This window comes from Pelobates fuscus, chromosome 1 (genome assembly GCF_036172605.1).
Source record: "Pelobates fuscus isolate aPelFus1 chromosome 1, aPelFus1.pri, whole genome shotgun sequence".
Lineage (NCBI taxonomy): Eukaryota > Metazoa > Chordata > Amphibia > Anura > Pelobatidae > Pelobates > Pelobates fuscus.
Genome location: NC_086317.1, coordinates 11,277,922 through 11,304,236, shown reverse-complemented (window position 1 = coordinate 11,304,236; position 26,315 = coordinate 11,277,922). Strand labels below are relative to the sequence as shown.

The following is a 26,315-nucleotide window of genomic DNA, read 5'->3' as shown; positions in this document are numbered from 1 at the left end:
AAGATTTTTGAAGAAAGAAAACATTGAATGGTAAGTTTATTTTTATTTATTTTTACAGGTATTTAGTTAAAGGTCCCCCTCATTATTTTTAGGGTGAGGGGAGTAGGTAGGACTTAATTGTTTTTGGGGAGAGGGTGACTAGGGGTTTTTGGACCCCTAGTCACCTGGGGGGAGGGGTGTTAAATATGTATTTAGGGCCCCCACCTGCCGCTCAGGGGGGAGGACATTAGCTCCCCCCCCAATTTGTATTTAGGGCCCCCACCCACCGCTCAGGGGTGGGGGCCAGGGGGAGGACATTAGGTTCCCCCCCTTATTTTTGTTTAGGGCCCCCACCCAACGCTCAGGGGTGGGGGCCGGGGGGAGGACATTAGGTCCCCCCATTTGTATTTAGGGCCCCCACCCACCGCTCAGGGGTGGGGGACAGGGGGAGGACATTAGGTCCCCCCCCATTTGTATTTAGGGCCCCCACCTACCGCTCTGGGGTGGGGGCCAAGGGTGAGGACATTAGGTCCCCCCCATTTTTATTTAGGGCCCCCACCCACCGCTCAGAGGTGGTGGGCCAGTGGGGAGGACAATAGGTCCTTCCCCCCTTTTTTTTACTTTAGGGCCCCCACCCGCTCAGGGAGGGGGGACCCTTTTTTTTTTTTTACAGTGAGCAGCCACAAGCTGGTATAGCGAGTAGGGGCATAATTTACTAATGCTAAGTAATGTTTACTTAGTATTAGTAAATTTGGCTGAATGACCAATTTAGGTCTTTCAGCCTTTTAGTAGATAGCTCCCTAATAACGTGGGAATTAGGGAGTTATCTACTTATTCATTCCTGTCATTACACTGACTGTCTAAGTAACTTACATTTTATATGAATGTATGTTACTTGATTGTTGTAAGTGTTGCAAATGCTTACAGCTGAATCCTGGCTATGTTTGTATACTTTTTATCTAAAAGTGTAACATTCTTTTTTCTTTCACTGGGTAAGTATATTAGTACTTAGGCAATACTGTGCTTCGGCACTTTGACACCTCGGAGCTTTGGCAACTTCGGCACTTCAGCAATTCGGCACTACTACACTTCGGAAATTCGGTAATTTCAGCACTTCGGGACTTCAGCAATTCGGCACTTCGGCAATTCAACTATTCGGACATTATGTCCGAATTACATGAAATTTGTCCGAGTGTTAATTCGGACCGAAACGAATTGCACATGTCTAATGCCAATGATAATCTGTGTTATCAATATCAAATCATAAATATATATTTACACAAATATTTATATTGTGTGGTGATGTGCCAGAGGCGTCGCAGTGCAGCCGCACGAACACGTCGTCAGGCGAGGCAGGAATTGCAGGCTGCTGGTTCGGGAACCGAATCCGAAACTGCCGAACGTTCCGGGAGCGAACGTGGAGGTAGGAGAACTGGAGAAAGGGCTGAAACTGCTGAACGTTCGGGAGATGAACGTGGAGGTAGGAGAACTGGCGAATGGGCTAAAACTACCGAACGTTCGGGAGACGAACGTGGAGGTACTGATACTGCCGACCGTTCGTTTCCTGAATGGGGAGGTAAGAAAACTGCTGAACGTTCGGGAGTTGAACGGAGAGGTAGCCATACTGCCATACTGCCGGCCATTCGGCTGCCGAACGAGGAGGCAGAAAAACTGCTGAACGAGGAGAAGAACGAGGAGAAGTGGCTTAGCAGCAGGTCCTGGGAACGCTGGAAGCGCTGTTGGTGGAGCTGGGACAGCTGCGGCTCATTGCCCGGGTGAGTCGACCTCTGACGCCATTGCCCCTCCAGTTGCCCCTAGTGGCGGGTCCCAGGGTTATCATGGTTGGTGACGGCAGGGTGGCAGGGGGCAGGCGGGGGACTGCAAGGGCACGGAGCGGACCAGAAGGGCAAAGCGATACACGACGCCCCAGGGTCTCCCCAATCAGCGTGCGGGAGCACAGCGCTTCACCAGGGTCTCCCATACGACCGGGGCAGGGACGACAACGGGTGGGTCAGGTCGTCAGGGAAGGATCAGATGGGAGTGACAGCGAGGGACAGCGCGGAGGGTCGGCACCCTCCAAGAGGATAGCACGCAGGGCTCAAGCAAAAGGGCACATGGAGGCACCGATCACGTAGCAGCCATCGGAGGGTGACTGACGTAGACGACAGGTTTCCCTGCGGTGCAGAGCACACCCGGGGGCGGCGTAGGGTGCCCCCTGTCAGGACGCATGGCTGGAGGCAGCGGGACGACAGTTCCATGAGCGGGAGTTCCCCGGAGAGAGACAGGGCGCGGGCAGCTGTGCAGGCTCACGGCACTGGGGAACGGACGGCTAGTGGGGAGATGGGTTACAGTTCCCAGGAGGAGAGGGGACGGGGCAGGGTTTCCACAGCCAGCCTACCCAGGATGTCTTCTCCTTGCAGGTCTCGTAGATGGTCACCCTCTGTGAGGGAGAGACCCCCCGCGTTGAGGACATCAGGACGGTCGCCAGCAGGCAAGGCGGACCCGGTTGCCGGACAGGCGTCTTCAAGGTCGCCCGCGGATCGGGTGAGACCCAGCGCTGCGGGAATACGGCTCGGAGCAGTGGAACACTTGGAGCAGGACATCCACAGCATGGCTGGAGGCAGCAGGACATCCACGCATGGCTGGAGGCAGCGGGACGACAGTTCCATGAGCGGGAGTTCCCCGGAGAGAGACAGGGCGCGGGCAGCTGTGCAGGCTCACGGCACTGGGGAACGGACGGCTAGTGGGGAGATGGGTTACAGTTCCCAGGAGGAGAGGGGACGGGGCAGGGTTTCCACAGCCAGCCTACCCAGGATGTCTTCTCCTTGCAGGTCTCGTAGATGGTCACCCTCTGTGAGGGAGAGACCCCCCGCGTTGAGGACATCAGGACGGTCGCCAGCAGGCAAGGCGGACCCGGTTGCCGGACAGGCGTCTTCAAGGTCGCCCGCGGATCGGGTGAGACCCAGCGCTGCGGGAATACGGCTCGGAGCAGTGGAACACTTGGAGCAGGACATCCACAGTCGGTCAGCAACCCCATGGCCTTCGGTGGTTGCGCGGCAGAATGTACATGTTTCTTTTGCGGGCCCGTTGGGCTGTCATCTAAAACTAGAGGTGAAGGAGAGGATCAGGAAAGGGGAGTTCGTGGAGCTCTTTTTGCTTCTCCCCCTTGAGGACTACATTGACCTCAAGGAGGAGGATAAAAAGGAGGCTAAGAAGGAGGAGGAGGAAAAGAAGATCCCTAAGACTGGGAATTGGTTGAGGGCGTTCTGCATCTTGGCCAGCGTGATGGGCGAAAAGGCGGCGGAGCGATGTTCACAGCTCTTTTGATACCTGGATTGAATTTGGGAAGCGTATCGCATATACGGGGGTCTGGCATGGTGGCGATATGACAAGCAGTTTCGTCAGCGCCTGGCGGTTAATCCGGGGATAAGGTGGGACCAAATAAACCTACCACTCTGGATAAAACTTATGATGGCGCAGAAGGCGTCTACCTTTCAGCCGGGGGCCGGCATGGGCGCTTCCACCGCCGTGTCGGCCAACCAAAAACGGGGCTATTGTTGGCTATATAACGAGGGGCAGTGCAAGTGGGGGGCCACGTGCAGCTTCAAGCACGAGTGCTCTGGTTGTGGAGGCACCCACGGACTCCACAGGTGCTTTAAAAAAGGTAAGACAGCTCCCGCGGAGGGGTGCCCGGAGGTTCGGCCACGTCCCCTGCAACTGGGAGCAACGCCAGTGAAGGTCGGTGCGATGCTACCGTGGCTAAGCCGCTACGCTAACCGGGAGGATGTGTTGTTGCTCGAGGAGGGGTTTACTCAAGGGTTGGTGATCCCGTTTCGGGAACGGGTGGTGGTTCATTGTCTTCGCAACTTGAAGTCGGTGGGGGAATTTCCGGGGGTGGTCAGGGAGAAATTGCTTAAGGAGGTCCAGTTGGGCAGGGTGGCGGGGCTGTTCAAGGAACCCCCTCTACCTAACTTGAGGGTATCACCACTAAGATGGTGATTTCCTATGTGTCGGGCCTCCCGGATCGGAGGAATGCCGAATGGGACTGAGGACATTGTAATGGGTGGCGCACGTTTTTGGAATCCCCTTGGTGAGTGACAAAACGGTGGGGCCTACGACATGCTTGAGTTTCTTGGGCTTGGAGATAGACTCGATCAAAGGGGAGTGTAGGCTGCCGCAGGACAAATTGCTGACACTCCGGAAGGCAGTGGCGGAGGTGCGGGGAGCTAAGAAAGTCACGCTCCTGGCACTTCAGTCACTGTTGGGTCGGCTAAATTTCGCCTTTCTGGTGAATCTAGTCGAGAGGGTCTTTAACAGGTTCCTAGCTAGGGCAACGGGGGGCAGGGGGTGGTGTTCCCGCACCACCTTATTTGGGTCTCAGCGGCTATGAAGGCCGATCTGGACCTTTGGGGGGAATTCTTACGGGATTTCAATGGGAAGGTGTTCTTTCGGGAGCCGGCGGCGTCTTCCCCGGATCTGGAGCTGTTTACGGATGCGTCAGGGAGTATCGGTTTCGGGGCTTACTTCTCGGGTCAATGGTGGGCGGGAACTAGGCCAGCGGTCTGGAAGGCCAGCCCGCTGATCCGCAACTTGGCATTCTTGGAGTTGTTCCCGTTAGTCGTAGCACTGTCCCTATGGGGTCCACAGTTGAGGGATAAGAAGGTTGTTTTCTTTTCGGACAATATGGTAGATGCAGTAAATGGGCTTTCAGCGTCCTCTATCCCAGTGGTGCAGCTTCTTCGCCATTTTGTCTTGTTCTGTATGCGGTTTAATATTGTTTTTCTGGCACGCCACGTGCCTGGACTATTAAATGTTATTGCTGATGCATTATCTCGTTCGCGGTGGGAGAGATTCCGGCAGGTGGCGCCTGGCGTCCGGTCGGAAGGGATGTCTTGCCCGGACGAGATGTGGCGGCTCGGGACATCATGCTTGGCGGACTGATCAGGGACTCCCTGGCACCCGCCACCTGGATGGTGTACAGTAAGGTGTGGGGGGAATGGGAAAAACTGGTGCAGCATACGGGGGGTCAGCTCTCAAAGGAGGCCGCGATGGACGCGATGTTGTGGCTCTTGTGTAGGTCATTCACCTCAGGGGCTTTGGCAGCGTTAGTCGGGCGCAAACTAGCAGCGTTAGCCTTTTTGTTCAAGTTTAATGGGTGGGAGGATGTCACAAAACATTTTCTCGTTAGGCAGGCATTGAAAGGTTTCAGGCGGGGTAAGGTGTTGGTGGATTCCAGGAGGCCGGTGTCGTTCGAGTTGCTTCAGCGGGTAGTCCGGGTGCTGCCTGAGGTGTGTTTTTCGGGGTACGAAGTTACACTGTTCTCCGTGGGTTTTAGCTTTGCTTTTTTCGGGGCATTTCGTGTGAGCGAGCTGGTCAGCAGCAATCGCCAAGGGGCCGGGGGGCTTCAGGCGGTGGATGTGGAGGTGTGGAGTAACAGGGTAGTGATCAACCTGAGGCAGTCCAAAATGGATGTACTGGGAAAAGGGACGTTGGTTACGTTGTGGGAGCTCCCGGGTGGGAAAACGTGTTCGGTTAGGTGCGCAGCGGCCTTCCAGGAGGAGAGGGCGAAGGCCGGGGGTGTCCTATTTTAAGCATGAGGACGGCTCTTCGCTATCGAAGTTCCAGTTCCTCAGGGTTTTTCGGAAGGTGTTGGCAAGGTTGGGAGTGGACCCGGGCCAATTCGGGACTCATTCCTTTAGGATTGGCGCAGCTACTGAAGCGGCAAGACTGGGCTTGAGGGGTTAAGCGAGTGAAGAAGATTGGCAGGTGGGAGTCGGTGAGGTTCAGATCTTACGTCAGGCCTGACAAGTTGGTATAAATCCTGATGGTGGTTGATGGGGAATTTGGGTTTCACGGTTGTTTCGTGGTTGTCTATGTTTGCATTATGTCTTACAGGTCGGATGGCATGGGTGGTCGGCCACTCATACATATACTGTGCGCATCGGAGAGCTGCAGTTCGACATCGTGGTCTACAGCTGGGCTTTCCAAGTTCCGTGGTTCAGCTTCGGTGTTTGGTTACCGGGGTTGATGTTGGAATGCAATTTGTGTTGAAATGCTTCACAAAATTATTTTGGGACAGGTTCCGGACATAGTGGTGCTTCACGCAGGGGGCAATGATGCGGGGTTGTTACCTCAAAAGGTATTGATTGAGTGTATGAAGAGGGATGTGGACAAGCTGAGGGAGTTGGCGCCGGGGGTTATGGTCGTATGGTCGGAAATGGTTCACTGGCGACACGCGCGGAATCCTTCTGCAGTAGAAAAAATTAAGGTGAAGGTCAATAAGGTGATGGCAGCGTATGTGAAGCGGTTGGGAGGGGTTGTAATTTGGCACAGGGAGCTGGAGGACATGTTTCCAGGTTATTATAGGCGCGATGGGGTCCATGTCTCCGAAGTGGGCTTGGACTTTCTATTGTTGGGTTTTCAGGAGGGCCTCCAGAGGGCAATCTTTTCCCTAGGGGGGGGTGTCGCTCAGGAGCTTGAGGAGTCAAGCTCTGAGCTGTGGCGGGGGATGGAGAGTAAAGTTGGGGGGAGAAAAGAGTGAGATGGCAAAAAAGTTTGGAGTTCAGGGCTAATAGGTAGGCCTTTGGGCTGGTTTGGTAGGTTCGAGCTCGGAGGTAGCTCCGAACCAGGGTGTGTAAGGGTGTCTCAGTATGCCCCTACACTTGTGGTGCCCTTTGGTGGCAATGGATGGTGCCCTTTGGTGGCAATGGTCATGTTTTAATGTTAAGTTAAATTTTACAATGTTTGGGTATTATGTTATGTGGGAGTGGCTCATTGTCAGGGGGTTAAAATTGTAAAATGCAGGATGGTAATAGTGCAGGCCAAAGTTGGCCTGCTGTTGACAATTACCTTTATATTTTATGTTAAGAATCAATAAAGCTGTGATATAAATTTTGCCAAAACTATGGTGTCAATGTTTTATTGGTAAATGGGTAATGGTGGGGTTTATGCATATTCCGACAAGGGGACCGTGCACATGTCATGTAGCCTATGGAGCAGCGTAGCTAAGGGGAGTGGGCCTTGACATTGCCAGGAGACAGGCATCTAAGGGACAGTGGTTAGGAATTGGTTTAAGGAAATGGAGTGGGGTGGAGTTATAAGAGGAGTATAAGTAGAGGCCATTTTAGAACTAGGGATCACTTTAATCTAAGTTGCACTTACCTGTTGTTGTCCCACCCACCCTCCCTTTGCTTTTAGGTGTTTCCCGTTTGGTCACGGCGGCGGGGGATGGAGAGTAAAGTTGGGGGGAGAAAAGAGTGAAATGGGGAAAAAGTTTGGAGTTCAGGGCTCATAGGTAAGCCTTTGGACTGGTTTGGTAGGTTCGCGCTCGTAGGTAGCTCAGAACCGGGGTGTGTAAGGGTGTCTCAGTATGCCCCTACACTTGTGGTGCCCTTTGGTGGCAATGGATGGTGCCCTTTGGTGGCAATGGTCATGTTTTAATGTTAAGTTAAATTTTACAATGTTTGGGTATTATGTTATGTGGGAGTGGCTCATTGTCAGGGGGTTAAAATTGTAAAATGCAGGATGGTAATAGTGCAGGCCAAAGTTGGCCTGCTGTTGACAATTACCTTTATATTTTATGTTAAGAATCAATAAAGCTGTGATATAAATTTTGCCAAAACTATGGTGTCAATGTTTTATTGGTAAATGGGTAATGGTGGGGTTTATGCATATTCCGACAAGGGGACCGTGCACATGTCATGTAGCCTATGGAGCAGCGTAGCTAAGGGGAGTGGGCCTTGACATTGCCAGGAGACAGGCATCTAAGGGTCAGTGGTTAGGAATTGGTTTAAGGAAATGGAGTGGGGTGGAGTTATAAGAGGAGTATAAGTAGAGGCCATTTTAGAACTAGGGATCACTTTAATCTAAGTTGCACTTACCTGTTGTTGTCCCACCCACCCTCCCTTTGCTTTTAGGTGTTTCCCGTTTGGTCACGGCGGCGGGGGATGGAGAGTAAAGTTGGGGGGAGAAAAGAGTGAAATGGGGAAAAAGTTTGGAGTTCAGGGCTCATAGGTAAGCCTTTGGACTGGTTTGGTAGGTTCGCGCTCGTAGGTAGCTCAGAACCGGGGTGTGTAAGGGTGTCTCAGTATGCCCCTACACTGATGGTGCCCTTTGATGGCAATGGTCATGTTTCAATGTTAAGTTAAATGTTACAATGTTTGGGTATTATGTTATGTGGGAGTGGGTCATTGTCAGGGGGTTAAAATTGTAAAATGCAGGATGGTAATTGTGCAGGCCAATGTTGGCCTGCTGTTGACAATGACCTTTATATTTTATGTTAAGAATCAATAAAGCTGTGATATAAATTTTGCCAAAACTATGGTGTCAGTGTTTTATTGGTAAATGGGTAATGGTGGGGTTTATGCATATGCCGTCAAGGCGACCGTGCACATGTCATGATATTTATCCCATGCACAGGGCAATATATAGGCCCCAGTATGTACACAAAGTTATATGAATTGCCCTTTTCAGGGTTATATATCAGGGCAGTGTGTGAGACAAAACCCCTGAGCGGCGGGTGGGGGCCCTAAATACTAAAAAGGGGGGGACCTAAGGTCCTTCACCCTGGCCCCCACCCCAGAGCGGTGGGTGGGGGCCCTAAATACTAATAAGGGGGGGACCTATTGTCCTCCCCCCCTGCCCCCACCCCTGAGCGGCGGGAGGGGGCCCTAAAAAAAAGTCCCACCCTCCCCAGGAGACTAGGGGTCCCCAAACCCCTAGTCACCCCTTCCCCCCCCCCCAAAAAAAAATAATTAGCCCCCTACCTACCCCCCTCACCCTACCCCCCTGCGCGGAGCCCTCCATGGGTGAAGAAGGATTATTTTTTGTTGCGCTCGTTTTTTTTTGTTTGTTTTTTATTGCGTCGGTTATTATGGTTTTTTATTTGGCTTTTTTTGGGGCTGAAAAAATAAGATTTTAGAAGAAAGAAAACATCGAATGGTAAGTTTTTTTTTTGTTTTTTTTACAGGTTCTTAGGTAAAGGTCCCCCCTCATTATTTTTAGGGTGAGAAGGAGTAGGTAGGGGGCTAATTTTTTTTGGGGGGGGGAAGGGGTGACTAGGGGTTTGGGGACCCCTAGTCACCTGGGAGGGGGGGTTAACATTTTTTTAGGGCTCCCACCCGCTGCTCAGGGGTGGGGCCAGGGAGGAGGACATTAGGTCCCCCCTTTTTAGTATTTAGGGCCCCCACCCACCAGGGTGGGGGCCAGGGGGGAGGACATTAGATCCCCCCCTTATTTAACTGTAGGGCCCCCACCCACCGCTCAGGGTTGGGGCCAAAGGGAGGACATTAGGTCCCCAACCTTATTAGTATTTAGGGCCCCCACCTACCTTTCAGGGGTGGGGGCAAGGGGTGAGGACATTAGGTCCCCCGCCTAATTATAATTTAGGGCCCGCACCAACCGCTCAGGGGTGGGGGCCAGGGGGGAGGACATTAGGTCCCCCCCATTCTGATTTAGGGCCCCCACCTGCAGCTCAAGGGTGGGGGCCCGGGGGGAGGACAATAGGTCCCGTCCCCCATTATTTTACATTAGGGCCCCCACCCGCCGCTCAGGGGTGGGGGAGGGGCAATTGGTCCCCCCTTTAGTTTTAAAATGCGTGTGGGGGCTCGGGAAGGGGGACCTTTTTTTTTATAACAGTGCTCACTGTTTAATAGACATGCCCCTACTCGCGGTATAGCGAGTAGGGGCATAATTTACTAATACTAAGTCATCTTTACTTAGTAAATTTGGCTGAAAGACCAATTTAGGTCTTTCAGCCTTTTAGTAGATAGCTCCCTAATACCGTGGGAATTAGGGAGTTATCTACTTATTCATTCCTGTCATTACATTGACGGGCTAAGTAACTTACATTTTATATGAATGTATGTTACTTGATTGTTGTAAGTGTTGCAAATGTTTACAGGTGAATCCTGGCTATGTTTGTATAGTTTTTATTTAAAATTGTATACAATGTAACATTCTTCTACTTTCACTGGGTAAGTATATTAGTACTTAGGCAATACTGTGCTTCGGAACTTCGGCACTTTGACACTTCGGAACTTCGGCACTTCAGCACTTCGACACTTCGGAAATTTGGTCAATTTGGCACTTCGGCAATTTGGACATTCGGAAGTACCCGAATGTCCGAATTGCCCGAAATTCGTCCGAATTCATATTCGGACTGAAACGAATTGCACATGTCTACTGCTCTGCTCACTCCCTCAGCAAACTGCAGTCTCAGCCAGGTAGGTGAGGTGTCACACCTTATCGCACTATTAGCTCCGCTCGCTTCTACCCCCTTCCATCCATGTCTCTGTTCCCCTCCCTTCCATGTTTTTCTCACCGCTTCAATCCATTTCTCTCCTCTTTTCCATCCATATACCCATCCCCTTCCATCCCTGTCTCTACCCTTATCTCCTTTCCATCGACAATCTCCCTCCTCTTCCATCCATATCTCCCCCCAGGTCTCCCTTTTATCCATGTCTCACTTCCCCCTTCCATCCTTATCTCCCCCCAGGTCTCCCTTTTGTCCATGTCTCACTTCCCCCTCCATACATATGTGATGGATATAAATAAATGTAAGTAAAATGTCTATTTGTTATGTGTACTTGTGCTCATTCATTACTCAAAATGGCTTCTAGAGCACCCCCTCCCATCGACCAAAACCCTTATGTAAGTGTAACAAGATGGCGTCTCCATCCGGAGCTACACTTAAGATGATGATGACATCACGCCTTGGAGGAAGTACATCAAGATAAAACACTTACACTTAGCCAATTAAAAGTTTATGCTTAATATTTGCACACAATGCATTCTTTTGCCTTTTTAAGGGGCTATGTCCGTTTTCATTTATCTGAACTTGTTGTCAGTGTGATTTCTTCAAGTGTGCACGCATCATTTCACTTTAAATATTTGGACAGGGACAGATACTCAAGCAAACACTTAATTTGGTCTAAAACACATATGTCTCCTCTATGTCAACCTTTCCCCTTCCATCCATATCTCTCTCCACATGTTAACCCCCCCTTCCATCCATATCTCTCCCACAATGTCAATCCCCCATCCATATCTCTCTCCCCATGTCAACCCCCTCCATCCATATCTCTCCCTCCATGTTAACCCCCCCTTTAATCATATCTCTCCCCCATGTCAACCCCCCATCCATATATCTCCCTATCCTTCCATATTTCCCTCCCCCTTCCCTCTCAGTGTCTGGCACAGCGCGCTGTTCCTGCATCAGAGTGAGCACAGGGTAGTCACATGACAAGGGGAAGGCCCTCTCCTGTTAGTGTATAGTGCGTACGGCTCCCCTATGGAGCCGCACACAACAGGAGTGCAGGCAGAGTGGGGCGTGCAAAACTCACTGGTCACAGTGACTACTGATTTTTGCGCCCCCCCCCCCCGCTGCCTGCCAACCCCAGGGTATGCCCCTGTCTACCGGTGACCTTCTGTCCGCTGCTCGCACCCTTACAGCAAACTCGCGCTTACAGGTCTTCTCACGGACGACTCCCTTGTCTTCAATTGTTTAAAAAGTCCCTCAAAACTCATCTGTTCAGGAATGCTTATGGACTCCCAGAGTAACTTATCTATACCTATCCAAACTTGTCTCTTGCTCTCCTACAGAGCCACACTGCACTCTCACCTCCAGTTCTGCTACTTTTCCACCTTGTTGGTGGCTGTCACCCCTGCTGCCCTGTTGTGTATTTGTACCCCACCGCCTCTAGACTGTAAGCTCGTTTGAGCAGGGCTCTCATCTAACTATTGTTCCTGTGTCACTGTGTAATTGTCTCATTTATTGTAAATTTCCCCCTCATAATATTGTAAACACTGCAGAATTATTTGGCACTAATTGTATTTGGCACGAGCGCTATATAAATACCAATAATAATAATATACAGGGATATAACTTTTAATAGGTGTAGTAATAGCTTCTTGATTCAAGGAGAGATCTGACTGGAAGAAGGAATTTGTTCCAGGTTTGTTGCAAAATTGGGAAGTGCTGGGGGGCGGGGCCTAACAGCCAAGATGGCCGGACGTGTTCCTGGAGAGCTCCTGCATAACTGAGCAAAAAATTGAAAACCCCGACTACACCAGCCAATATAGCTACACAAACGACCCCGAGAAAGATGCAGGAACATACCAGGAACAGAAGGATGCTCAACCAGCTCCACTGCACGATGCAGACACTCCTACCGGCCACGAGGCCTACAAAGCAGCGGGACCCGAGGCCTGGAGGTGGCGGCCGACCCTCCAGCACGAGACCTGCACGACGCCAAGCGGTGAGAGATGCCCTGCTACCCCCCCCTCTGGACCGGCGGGGGTCATCCCGGTCCTCACTGGGGTCGTTTACCCCAGCACAGCAGCATAAGCGGATGATCAAACATACACCCCACCAGGACGGTTGGGGCCCAGGCAAGATGGCGGTAAGAGCGCGCTCGGCGCCAAAAAGCCCCCTCTCCAAGCCACCCAGGGACACCCGGGAATTCATTACACGGCTAAGTAACAGCCTAAAGGCACAGTCCAGCAACATGGGCAAATCCCTCCACCAAACAATGAGGCTGATAGCGGCATGGATTCGCCCGACCATCCGGCGCCACATAGGCAGATACCTGCCTCGAGCCCCCCGAGCGATTTCCAGCCTGAAGCAGCAAACAAACTGGCGGGAAGAGGCAACGGGTCCCTCATACGCCGACAACCGACCCCATACACACCAGGGAGAGCCCACTCACCAATCTGCTGCACCGGAAACCTCCGACCACCGAGACACGATCCCACAACCAGGGACTAACGCTGAATACCACGAGGCTGTCCGGAAAGCAGCACAGCCACCTTCTAGCGAACGGCACAGGCGAAGAACCCCACGGAGGCATATGGGACAAGGACTTTTACCGCAACGTCAACTCTGCCACTGTCCCTGGCCAACCCATCAGGCCTCCAAGACCGGCATCGGCTAAACGGCATGGACTACACCGGAGACGAGACGTGCCCCCACAGGCACAACTGCAGCGATGCAGCACAAGCCCGCTCCCTGGACTCTATTTGTGACTAAGCAACACCACTGAGTCAGGTCATGTCTGTTATGGGCTCTGGCATAACTGTTTAATGTTTAACGTTTTATGCTTTCCCAAAACCCTCTGGATAGCATAGCATTAGAGACGCAGATCAAAGCATGTAATTACCTGCTTCCCAGTCTATGTTTTATTTTATAAGCATCTAGCTAACTCTGTTTTTACTTAACCACACACATGTATAGCTAACCTACACCGAATGCAGTACCCATAGCTTCACATAATCAGATATACATGTATAGCCTGGAACCCAACTACAAAACAAATGTTAAACCTGTCTAATTCTATATATACTGTTGAAGCGTTGGACCCTAATATGTTATCATCCAAAACTAAAAACGTGCTGTACACTCTTATGTCACGTTATGTTATAAGTGTTTATCACATTACTGCTTGGAACTGCTATTGTGGCTGACCAAGCCTATTGTTATACCACGCACAATAAAAATAAAGAATTAAAAAAAAAAAAAAATTGGGAAGTGCTTCAAACTGTTTTTTTTTTTGCCTTCTTTTGCATCAACAGCAAAAACAGATGTGACACATGTCTCTATTTAACCTGTGGAACATCGTAACTACGTAACTACAGTCTGAATATTGTGCTATAGAAAAGATGGCTCATCAGGAACTCTCAGGGTTAACATTCAGGAAGTTAAATCCTATGATACAAACTGTCCGCCCCCTGGTTGTGGAATGTGATAAAACCCACCCCACTGATTTCTGAGATAAGACAAACATTAAGTTTCGTTTCTTGTTGCTACTTTCAGTGATGGCGTCTGCTGATCTGAGAGGCGAGTTGACCTGCTCCGTCTGCCTGAACATTTATACAGATCCTGTAACCCTGACATGTGGACACAGCTTCTGCCGGGCCTGCATTGAGAATGTGCTGGACACACGGGAGGTGAGAAGATATTCCTGTCCTGAATGCAGATTCATTTTGAGGAAAAGAACTGAGCTTAAAAGAAACCATAGACTATCTAACATAGCAGAGAGTTTCCGATTAATTGAGCCACCAAGAAAAAAGATTGGGATTCCCTGTACTTACTGTATTCACTCTCCTGTATCTGCTGCTAAAACATGTCTGCACTGTGAAGCTTCTCTATGTGAAGCCCACCTGAGGGTCCATAGCAAGTCAGCAGAACATGTCCTAACTGAACCCACCACTTCACTGGAGAACAGAAAATGCTCCGTCCACAAGGAAATCCTGAAATATTACTGCTTTGAGGATGCTGCCTGTATCTGTGTGTCCTGCAGGCTGGATGGAGATCATAGGGGACACCAGGTGGAGACTCTCAATGAGGTCTCTGATAAGAAGAAGGAGAAACTGAGAAATATTCTGCAAAAACTGACCTCAAAGAGAAAGGAGGCTGAGAAAAGAGTCCAGAACCTGCAGGAGCTCAAGAGAGAAGTGCAAAAAAAAGCAGCTGGGGTAACAGAGGAAGTCACTGCCCTGATTAGGGGCATTAAAAAACAACTGGAAGCTCTAGAGAAGCAAATCCTGAGTGAGATCTCCAGGCACGAAGAGCAGGTCTCACAGAGTCTCAGATCTGATCTGTCAGCTGGAAATAAAGAAGGAGGATCTGTCCAGGAAGATGGGTCACATTAAGGAGCTGTATAACATGACGGATCCAGTAACTATCTTACAAGTACGGGAATCAGACAGCACTTACTATTGTGATACTGAGGAGGGAGATAATGAGGACAGAGAGAGAGATGATAAGGTCCGTGCTGCAGGGGATCTGGATGTGGGTCTAATCTCAGTGACCTTACACTCAGGATTAGCTGGGATTGTGACCGGAGTAAAGAGACAGAGCCATGTACCGGCTAATATATTACAGGGGGTAAACACGGCTTCAGACATGGAACTGGATGTAAACACGGCTTCAGACATGTTACTGGATGTAAACACGGCTTCAGACATGTTACTGGGGATAAACACGGCTTCAGACATGTTACTGGGGATAAACACGGCTTCAGACATCTTACTGAGGGTAAACATGGCTTCAGACATGTTACTGGGGGTAAACACGGCTTCAGACATGTTACTGGATGTAAACACGGCTGCTAATAATGTAACTGTATCAGGTGATAGGAAAACTGTATCCTTGTTCCAGAGTCGCCCAGAAACACCAGAGAGATTTCAGTGTAATCAGGTTTTAAGTTCCAGGAGTTTCTCCTCAGGGCGACATTACTGGGAAGTGGAGGGCAATGAATCAGGGGGATGGACGGTAGGGATGGCCTATCCCAGTATAGACAGGGAAGGAGGTCAGTCACGGATTGGATATAATAGCAAGTCCTGGGGTTTGGAGAGGTTGGGAAATATTCTGTATAATGCGAGACATGACAGTAAAGTAACATTTCGCTTATGTCACCGCCTTTCCAGCCGGAGATTCGGGATATACCTGGACTACGAGGCTGGGCGGCTGTCCTTTTATGAGCTGTGTGACCCCATCAGACACTTACACACCTTCACTGCCACCTTCACTGAGCCGCTTCATGCTGTATTCGGGGTATATGAGGATAATACCTGGCTGAGGATTTAATGTATTGCATGATTTATTAATCTAATTAAAGAGATTTAACTGAAAATCCCAGAGTGGAAATCAGGAGCCAATAATACTAATCTGGGTGTGGGCGGAGCCTGTTACTAAGCAACCACTGCTCTGTGTCACTGTGTGTGTGTGTGGCAGTGGGGTGTATTCAAACAGTGAATTTTACTGACATTAAAATATAATTACACAATTCAGACCAAAAATTTATATAATATATAACTATAGTCACAGCTTGGCCAAGTAGCCTGAATTTTACATTTTGTTTTTTTAATGTGAGTGTTTTGTGTGTGTGTTGTTTAATTGTGATGAGAGTTATAGTTTATTGCATCTGAAATGTCAGTTACAGGCAGCCTTTGGTTCTGGCAGCTGTTCTGGACTTCAACTCCCATCATGTGTTTTACGCACGTCTGCACTATGTGTGTGAATGTGTGTCATAATGTGTGTTCATGTGTGTCACCTTGTCAGTGTGTGTCATTATGTGTTCTGGGTGGTTATTATTGTATATTGGCTGGCTGAGTGTGATGGGAGTTGCAATGAGCAATGTAATTCTCCAGAGGTTTAGGTTGAGCTGTTTGTATAGTATTGAAATATATAGAAACTGCATGTTTTACCTGATGGGCTTTACTAAAATGGTGTTTGTATTATTAAGAATGGTTATAATGAACAGATAATGGGAATTTACCCAATAAATCCATAAAGAAAATGATCTGAGAAAATGGGACGGGAGATTGACGTTTGTAAACTAGACGCCATTTATAGCGCAGACTGCAAGTTCATTATTTCTCTAAATACTTTCCAGATTTTTAATAATGTTACATATATAAAATGTCACGGGATCTGTTTATCTTCAGTTTGCTCAATCATTTCTGGGTCAATCAGGGCAATCTGTGAATTTCAATTAAAATCTTTATTGGGAACTTACTGAGTCACTTTGTAATATTTATTTTAATGAATGTAATAAGTTATATTATTATGTCCACATGCCGCATTGCCTACCTTTATTTTAGTTTGCCTCCATTTTCTCATACCCGTTGCCCACATTTTATTATGCCCACATCCATGACAGATTGCACACATTTTCTTGCCTGCATTACCTCCTGAATGATGAGTCTGCGATGGGCTCCCTTACGTGGACTGCGTGGGTCCATAATAGTTGGCCGTGAGAAATATTGACATCTTGTGGGAGTGTAGCTGAGATTCACGTAGCCGCAAGGCGCACATAAGGAAGCACAGGGCCTGTTACTGACTCATCTGCGGCTGAGTCCCTCAACCTTATAATTTAACAAAACAAATGTAAATAAAGTGCCTGGTTAATGTTATATAAGTGCTTAGTGATATCCAGAGTGAATAGAAATTCCCCTTAATTTGGATATATATATATCAGCCTGATCCCATGGTGTATCCCTGATAGATCTAGATAATCCGCCAATTAGAAAATGTTTAGCAAGTTACTCTTTGAATTTTACCAAGGTTGGTGCTGGGCTAAACCTACCATTTTCGTAACTGTCTCACTGCTCCAACTTTACTTCCCTCCCCTCTCTATCCATCCCATACACATATCCCCCCTTTCTCCATTAACTCCTTCTACAGCCTTCAAACACCGGTCCCCACCTAATGCATTTAAATTCTATTCAAACCTTCTTCCCCTTTCTATCCCTCTGCTCATTGCAGCTGGAGTTGTCTTCCCAAACCCTGGTCCTTGCCCACCAACCTACCTGGTACTAACACCAGGGACCCCACCAATCTTTTTCCCATCAAATGTACCTCTCCCTCTATTTCCTCCTTTCAAACTGCCCTCTGGAATGCACGCTCTGTGTGCAACATCACAAACTCAACTGCTGCCCATGATTTATTTATCTCACATTCCCTAAACATACCGGCATTAACAGAAACCTGGTTATCCCCCTCAGATACTGCTACCCCTGCTTCCCTAAGACCTTTGGTGGTCTTAAAATAACTCACACCCAAGAGTATCTGACTGTAAGGGTGACACGGTAAGGATTCTTCTTTTACCCAAATGTTCCTTCAAACCTCTACACACTTCCCCATTTCATCTTTTCTCCTTATTTGAAATTCACTACATTTACCTTGTTCTGCCAACATTTGCAGTTATTTTCACCTCCCTGGTTAACCTCTTCTCTTCCTGACCATTTTGCTGTCTGGATTCCCCACTTCCTTTTATCTAATTTTCCATCCCTAGTCATTGGGGACCCCAACATTCCAATTAACCCACATTTTACCTCAGCAGCCTCAAAACAGTCAATTACTTCCTTCCTCGGGCCGTTCCAATGGGCTAATTCTCCCACACGTGGTTGGCAATACCCTCAACCTAAGTTTTTCTGATGCATGCACAGTCTCTTATCTCCATATCACTCAATTTCCTTTCTCAGATCATCAGACCTCTTATTTTTTGGTCCCGAGAGCCCCCTCACCCAACATCCTAAGTCTAACCCTCCTCAACACAGGGGAAACCTTAATTCTTTTGACTTTCAACAACTGTTCGTTCTCAATTCTCGTCTATCTCTTCTTTCTCCTGTCTCTCTGAGGCTATCTCCTTGTATAACACTATCTTCACCTCTACCCGGGACAGTGAAGCCTTGCTCCAAACATAAACCTCAAAATTTGGTTTGATTTTGGTTTGTTTTTTTCAGTAATTCTGAATCTCGTTTAGTTGGAATTTGGTAATTATCGATTGAGGTGACCTAAAATTCTATCAAAATATTTGGACATTGGGTATCCGTTATTTCCTGTAGGGTGCTGATTGGTAGACAGATGCCCTAATTTGGTATCCTGATGGGAATTTCCCTACTTAGGATTCCAAATTAGGAAGCTGTTTTGTAAATTTATTTGAAAAATATTTTGTGTGTGTTTTTTTTTTTTTGTGATACTCATTTAAGATTTAAATAAAGTTACTCTTTATTTTTTTTTTCAATTTATGTTTTATTGAGAATTTTAGATAGTGTAACATCATTATCTGTCTTATGCGTTACATAGAGTCATATGTGACAAGTAATGTACACCGACTATTATACATTTGTTTAGTATATAGGTGTAGGACCATTAATGTAAAACAATTGGTAAACATATGGGTAATATATAGGTGGATAGGTCGGTTACTCTTTATTTTAACTATAAAAAAGTGACCTTTCACTAGCTCTATAAGCTTTTTTCAGGCTCCCTCCCCAAGCTTTAAGTCAGCTGGGAAGCTGATTGGGCAGAGGGACTCGGTCACACTCTTGATTTCATTTCATCACACCATATCAGATCTCTCTACTCTTGTCTTGTGCCGTCCTTAATGCACATCTTTAACTGCTCTTTTTCTTCTGGCATTGTCCCCGATCCCCCTACACATGCTACTGCGTACCCACATACAAAAGCGGTTAAATACAAAGTGCACTACTCTATACTAATTCTTTTATACTCTCTATGCTACCTATGAACCTGTTAATCATGCTCACCTTCCTCCAACTCTTCACACTCTCGGTCTCTGTGACTCTATCCTTTTATGCTTCTTTTTCTATCTCTCCCAACATTCATTAAGTGCCTCATTTTCTATCAACACCTCGTCTTGACATGTGGAATGGGGGAAAAAAAAAAAAAAACATGTTTCGGATTCTGTTTCGTTTTCAGTAATTCTGAATTTTGTTTAGTTGAAATTTGGTAATTATGAGATGACCTCAAATTCAAGTAACATTTTTGGAAATTGGATACCCGTTATTCCCTATAGGGAGCAGTTTCGTAGATTTGTTTGTAAAAATAGTTTTTTTTAATGCTGTTGTGCAGGGCATGAAAAGTAATGTCCTTGATAACTTTGGAAACTACTGCATTGACGTGGCAGCACTTTTCACACCCTGCACACACAGCCAAATTAGTGGGCTCCGTCGGTCTTCTGTTTTATAGACTCAAACAGAATCAGAGGAATTTGCAGGAAAGCTAAAAAAATAAATAAATCTAAAGCAAATTGTCCCCCAGCAGACACATAGAGAGGTTGGTGCTGTATTAATTTAACATTTTCCCCGGCAGAGTTTAGTGAAGTATGGAAATTAGTTAATTAATCTCTTACAATTCTGTACAGACAGCAATGCATGCATACAGCTCTTCTGGAGTAAATAGCATTTGTTGGATGCATGGCCTAGTGTGCCCACCGACGTGCAGCAGGATTGGTAAGTACAGGGCTTGAGTCCTGCAGGAACGCGTGGGAACGGCGTTCCTGCACTTTTTTCATAGCAGGAACGCCGTTCCCTTTGCTCCTGCAGGATCAGGGCAGCTGCCTCTTGAGCCCGGCTGGTGCTCCTCCTGATCCGATCCTTCACTTTGCAAGCGGCATCGCCGCATAGTGAAGGAGTCAGGACTCAGGAGGACTTACTTGATCCTGGTTGCTCCTGCTCCAACCTCCCCGGTTGCTCCTCCTCCGACCTTCCCTGCCCTTTGTGTAAGCGACTACGCGAGTGCCGTGACATCACGCGGAGGCGGAGTCACAGCGTCGCGTCGGCAACGCTAGGGTGAGACCGTGACGTGAGACTGAAGATAGAATGAAGAAAAAAGGCCTCAGTCTCACACACGGTCCCCACACTCCTTCTGCCCGGCCAGCCAGCACCCTGCCTGAGACCACAGCACATCTGAGACCAGGCCAGCCCAGCCAGCACCCTGAGGCCAGATCTGCACCCTCCCTAAGCCAGGTAAGCACCCTAAGGCCAGCCAGCACCTTCCCTGAGGCCTTGTCAGCACCCCTGAGGCCAGGCCAGCCCAGCCAGCACCCTAAGGCCAGGCAGGACCCTAAGGCCAGCCAGCACCCTAAGGCCAGCCAGCACCCTTCCTAAGCCAGGTCAGCACCCTCCCTAAGCCAGGTCAGCACCCTAAGGCCAGGTCAGCACCCTAATACAGCACCCTCCCTGAGGCCAGTCAGAACCCTATGGCCAGCCAGCACCCTGATGCCAGGTCAGCACCCTAAGGCCAGGTCAGAACCCTAATACAGCACCCTCCCTGAGGCCGGTCAGAACCCTATGGCCAGCCAGCACCCTCCCTGAGGCCAGCCAGCACCCTGATGCCAGGTCAGCACCCTGATGCCAGGTCAGCACCCTAAGGCCAGCCAGCAGCCTAAAGCCAGCCAGCACCCTCCCTAAGCCAGGTCAGCACCCTAAGGCCAGGTCAGCACCCTAATACAGCACCCTCCCTGAGGCCAGTCAGAACCCTATGGCCAGCCAGCACCCTCCCTGATGCCTTGTCAGCACCCCGAGGCCAGCCAGCACCCTCCCTGAGGCCAGCCAGCACCCTCCCCGAGGCCAGCACCCTAAGGTTTGTTTATTGCATGTGAATTTTGCAGTTGTTTGTGTAAACTGGCACTTTACAGTAAATGTTGCACTGAATTTTCTGCAATATATATAAATGCATTCCCCAAAAAAAGATTTGGGGGGGCGATGGATCTTGGGTGAGTTCCCACACTTTTTTCCCCAGGACTTGACCCCTGGGTAAGTATTTATTTTAACTGTGATATATCAAACATCCAATATGACAAGAATACAGAGGATTGGATAGGATTGGGCACACCACAACTTGTACGTCTGAGGGAAAGGTAGCAAAATACAATTGTCACAAAGATAGAGCATTGATAGATAGAGCATTGAACAATCATAAGGTAAAGAGGGCTGTGTGCATTTAAGTTAACAGTAAAACATTTATACATCTAGTAATTGCTTGAGTTACTAACAGAGTAAGCTAACTGTGAAGGAATACGCCATCACTTCATTCGGTACCATTCCTTTCTTTTCTGTTTGTTTGCTTATTCGAACAAACTTAGTTCGGCTCAGTTCCCGAACGAGGGCCACCCCAACACCTCATTAGAACATGGAATACTAAGTATCCAGTGTGAAACCACAACGGAAACTATTACTAATATGCTCCCCTGGGTGCTTGTCTCCCGAACACAGGCAGCGGTACTTGGTCATCGAGTGCCTGGAACCTATTTCGGCTAGGCACTAGATTAAAGGTTTTATTACAACTGGCCTAATGTCCAAGCAGTGCTTACTACAAAGAGCTACAATAACCCCGTAGAGTTAGAGAGTAATTCACCCATCATGTATGGTCATCAATGGGACGCTCAGATAGAATAGAAACCCCCCAAACCTCCAATAGATAAAATAATACTATGTTATATTTGTGCTCGGAATTTCTAATACATAATGGAATATAGAAAGAGATGCAAAGTTGGTTGAGGTGTGCCGAAACCAATGTACGAGTAGGCCTGTAATAAAAAGAGGGCCCACAAAGGTGAAAAGTATATATAGATAGGTGTAGGTGGGTGGGGACAAACAGCTTGAACGGCACAGGTGAGTAGGAGGGGGTAGGAGTTTAAATAGGGGTCATAACTCCTCCCACAAATTCAGGCCAAATGGCCTTTTAACTTGTGCTCTGAATTTCTAATACATAATGGAATGTAGAAGGAGATGCAAAGTTGGTTGAAGTGTGCCGAAACCAACGTACAAGTAGGCCTGTAATAAAAAGAGGGCAAAAAGAGGATGCAAAGTAAACACACTTTATTGCAAGTTATATGGCAAGATTTCTGAAGGCTTGTCGGAGCTCCCTCTCTGGTCGAGGTATATAAGTATTGTAAATTGAGGATTTACAGCGTCCCAGTCTCTTAATGATGTGGACTGGGGTGTTAGACCTTAAAGCTGATTATGCTGCGCCTATATGAAACTAAATGACCAGAGAGGGAAGCCGGGTGGTAGCCCAACCTTGGTAGTAGGGTTCTGACGTGAGAAATTAATTTAGCTGTGGTGAGTGGGTGCCCTTGGAGTAGTCATAGAGGAGTGTCTGGTGAGTGTGTGTGGTGAGACAACAGGAGTATATCAAGAATATTACTGGGAACCAAAGATTCTTGGTAGGAAAGAGTGAGGACGTGGTGTTGAACCCCGGTAAGGTAGAGTTTAATGGTATTGTGTGATAATTTAAGGTGTAGGTGACAGAAGGAGGCCAAAACCACCATAGTTTTAATGGTGAGTCTCCTTGTAAGTAAAACTCTGCAGTGAATTAGTCAGTGCCCTAGCGTAAGCGATAGTGGTGATGGGTGAAAGTGCGTGGTGCGTGAATGCCTGTGCATGGTGTAATAGTCTGCTTAATCCAAGATTAGCTCATGGTACGGTGGTATCCTGGATGGTAGGTGGTGGGCCGAAGGGGGTGCCTGGAAGAAGACCTGAAATTAAGAGCGTAAGTAGAAATCCAGGCGGGCGGAGGGGACGGCACTGGCGAGGGAGCACTGATTAGTGAGCTCTCAGTTCCCTGGCACGCCGCAGAGTGATGCCGGGAGCCGGAATATGGTGTCATATTCCGGCTCCCGGCATCACTCTGTGGTGCGTAAGGGAGCTGAGCAGAGACAGCTCACTAATCAGTGCTCCCTCACTGGCGCCGCCCACCTGGATTTCTACTTAGCCACCCAAGTGCCTGCGTCCCTTCCTGGAAGAAGACCCACTGGACCCCAGGTAAAAAAAAATTCACCCAGCTCTTCCAAAGGTAGGGAGGCTGTCTGGATTTAAACTAAAATAGAAAAAGTATCTTTATTAATTAATATACTGTGTGTGTGTGAGTGATTGTGTGTCTGAGTAATTGTGTGTGTCTTGCTGTCAGTGTGTGTATGTCAGTGTGTGTCTGAGTGATTGTGTATGTCTGGCTGTCAGTGTGTGTCTGAGTAATTGTGTATGTCTGGCTGTCAGTGTGTGTGTGATTGTGTGTGTTTGGTTGTCAGTGTGTATCTGAGTGATTGTGTGGCTGTCTGTCAGTGAGGGTGTGCATCTGTCAGTGCGTGTCCGCGTCTGTCAGTGTGTGTCCAAGTAATAGTGTGTGTCTGTCTATCAGTGTGTCAAATCAGTGAGTGTGTGTATGTCATTGTTTGTCAGTGTATATGAGAGTATGTGTCTGTCAATGAGTGTATGCGTCTGTCAGTGAGTGTGCGTCTGTCAGTCAAAGTGCGGCCTTGACAGGAAGGGGTGGGGAAACTTTAAATTATGAGGGGGAGTGGGGGTGGGGGGGTGCCCGGGAGGCAGGGAGGTATCAGGATGGACCAAAATCGGTGCGGATGCAAAAGTCTCCTTAAGAGTCTTGAATGCAGCCAATGCTTCTGTAGTCCATACTTTGGTATTAGCACCCTTCTTAGTCATGTTAGTAATGGGTGCTATTATAGAAGATAATCCTTTAATGAAGCGCCTATAATAATTGGAGAACCCGATAAATCTCTGGATGGCTTTGAGTCCAGTGGGTAAAGGCCAGTGCAAGATAGACTGAAGTTTCATTGGGTCCATCTGGAAACCCTCCCTGGAAATGACATAGCCTAGAAAATTTATCTGAGATTGATCAAAACTACATTTCTCAGATTTGCAATACAACCCATTTCGTAAAAGTTTCTGCAACACTCTCCTAACTTGACTGTGATGACTTTCCTTGTCTTTGGAATGTATTAGTATGTCATCCAAGTATACTATTACGCATTCCTCTTGAAATTCCCTCAACACCTCATTGATTAGATCCTGAAAAACAGCTGGGCCATTGCATAGCCCGAATGGCATTACCGTATACTCATAGTGACCATAATGAGTATTGAATGCGGTTTACACATACACTGCCCCCCCATACACACATTGCCCTACACATACACTGCTCCCAATACACACATACACTGCAACTGTCACACACACATACTGACCCACTGCCGCACTCACTCACACAATGCAACCTTCCCACACACACACTGCTCACACACTGTCCCCCTCACACACACACACTGCCCCCATACACACATACACTGCCCCCACACACACATACACTGCCCCCACACACATACACACACTGCCCCCCCCATACACACATTGCCCTACACACATTGCCCTACACATACACTGCCCCCCCATACACACATTGCCCTACACATACACTGAACCCCATACACACATACACTGTCCCCCATACACACATACACTGCCCCCCATACACACATTGCCCTACACACATTGCCCTACACATACACTGACCCTCATACACACATTGCCCTACACATACACTGCCCCCCATACACACATACACTGCAACTGTCACACACACATACTGACCCACACATACACTGCCCCCCTCACACACACACACTGCACCCCTGACATACACTGCCGCCCTCACTCACACACTGCAACCTTCACACACACACACACACACTGCTCACACACTGTCCCCCTCACACACACACACACTGCCCCACACACACATACACTGCCCCCACACACATACACACACTGCCCCCATACACACTTTGCCCTACACACATTGCCCTACACATACACTGCCCCCCATACACACATACACTGCCCTCCCCATACAAACACTGCCCCCTATACACACATTGCCCTACACATACACTGCCCCCCCATACACACATTGCTCTACACATACACTGCCCCGCACACACATACACTGCCCCCCACATATACACTGCCCCCCCACACACACACACTGCCCCCATAAACACATACACTGCCCCCCACACACACTGCCCCACACACACACACACTGCCCCATACACACATTGCCCTACACATACACTGCCCCCCCATACACACATTGCCCTACATACACTGCCCCCCATACACACATACACTGTCCCCCATACACACATACACTGCCCCCCATACACACATTGCCCTACACATACACTGACCCCCATACACACATTGCCCTACACATACACTGCCCCCCATACACACATACACTGCAACTGTCACACACACATACTGACCCACACATACACTGCCCCCGAACACACACACACTGCACCCCTGACATACACTGCTGCCCTCACTCACACACTGCAACCTTCACACACACACACACACTGCTCACACACTGTCCCCCTCACACACACACACACACTGCCCCTATACACACTTACACTGCCCCCATACACACATACACACACTGCCCCCATACACACATTGCCCTACACACATTGCCCTACACATACACTGCCCCCCATACACACATACACTGCCCTCCCCATACACACACTGCCCCCTATACACACATTGCCCTACACATACACTGCCCCCCATACACACATTGCCCTACACATACACTGCTCCCAATACACACATACACTGCAACTGTCACACACACATACTGACCCACACATACACTGACCCACATACACACATACACTGTCCCCCATACACACATACACTGCCCCCATACACACATTGCCCTACACACATTGCCCTACACATACACTGACCCTCATACACACATTGCCCTACACATACACTGCCCCCATACACACATACACTGCAACTGTCACACACACATACTGACCCACACACACACTGCCCCCCTCACACACACACACTGCACCCCTGACATACACTGCCGCCCTCACTCACACACTGCAACCTTCACACACACACACACACTGCTCACACACTGTCCCCCTCACACACACACACACACTGCCCCCATACACACATACACTGCCCCCACACACATACACACACTGCCCCATACACACTTTGCCCTACACACATTGCCCTACACATACACTGCCCCCCATACACACATACACTGCCCTCCCCATACACACACTGCCCCCTATACACACATTGCCCTACACATACACTGCCCCCCCATACACACATTGCTCTACACATACACTGCTCCCAATACACACATACACTGCAACTGTCACACACACATACTGACCCACACACACACT

At 48.6% G+C, this 26,315-nt stretch overlaps 1 protein-coding gene and 1 pseudogene across 1 annotated transcript in view; both read left to right on the top strand.

Annotated features, from left to right (window-relative positions):
• Positions 1-26,315, top strand: part of LOC134573755 (zinc finger protein 850-like) — a 788,930-nt gene that overhangs the window by 569,745 nt on the left and 192,870 nt on the right. The window lies entirely within an intron of this gene.
• Positions 13,786-15,651, top strand: LOC134601788 (E3 ubiquitin-protein ligase TRIM39-like; annotated as a pseudogene).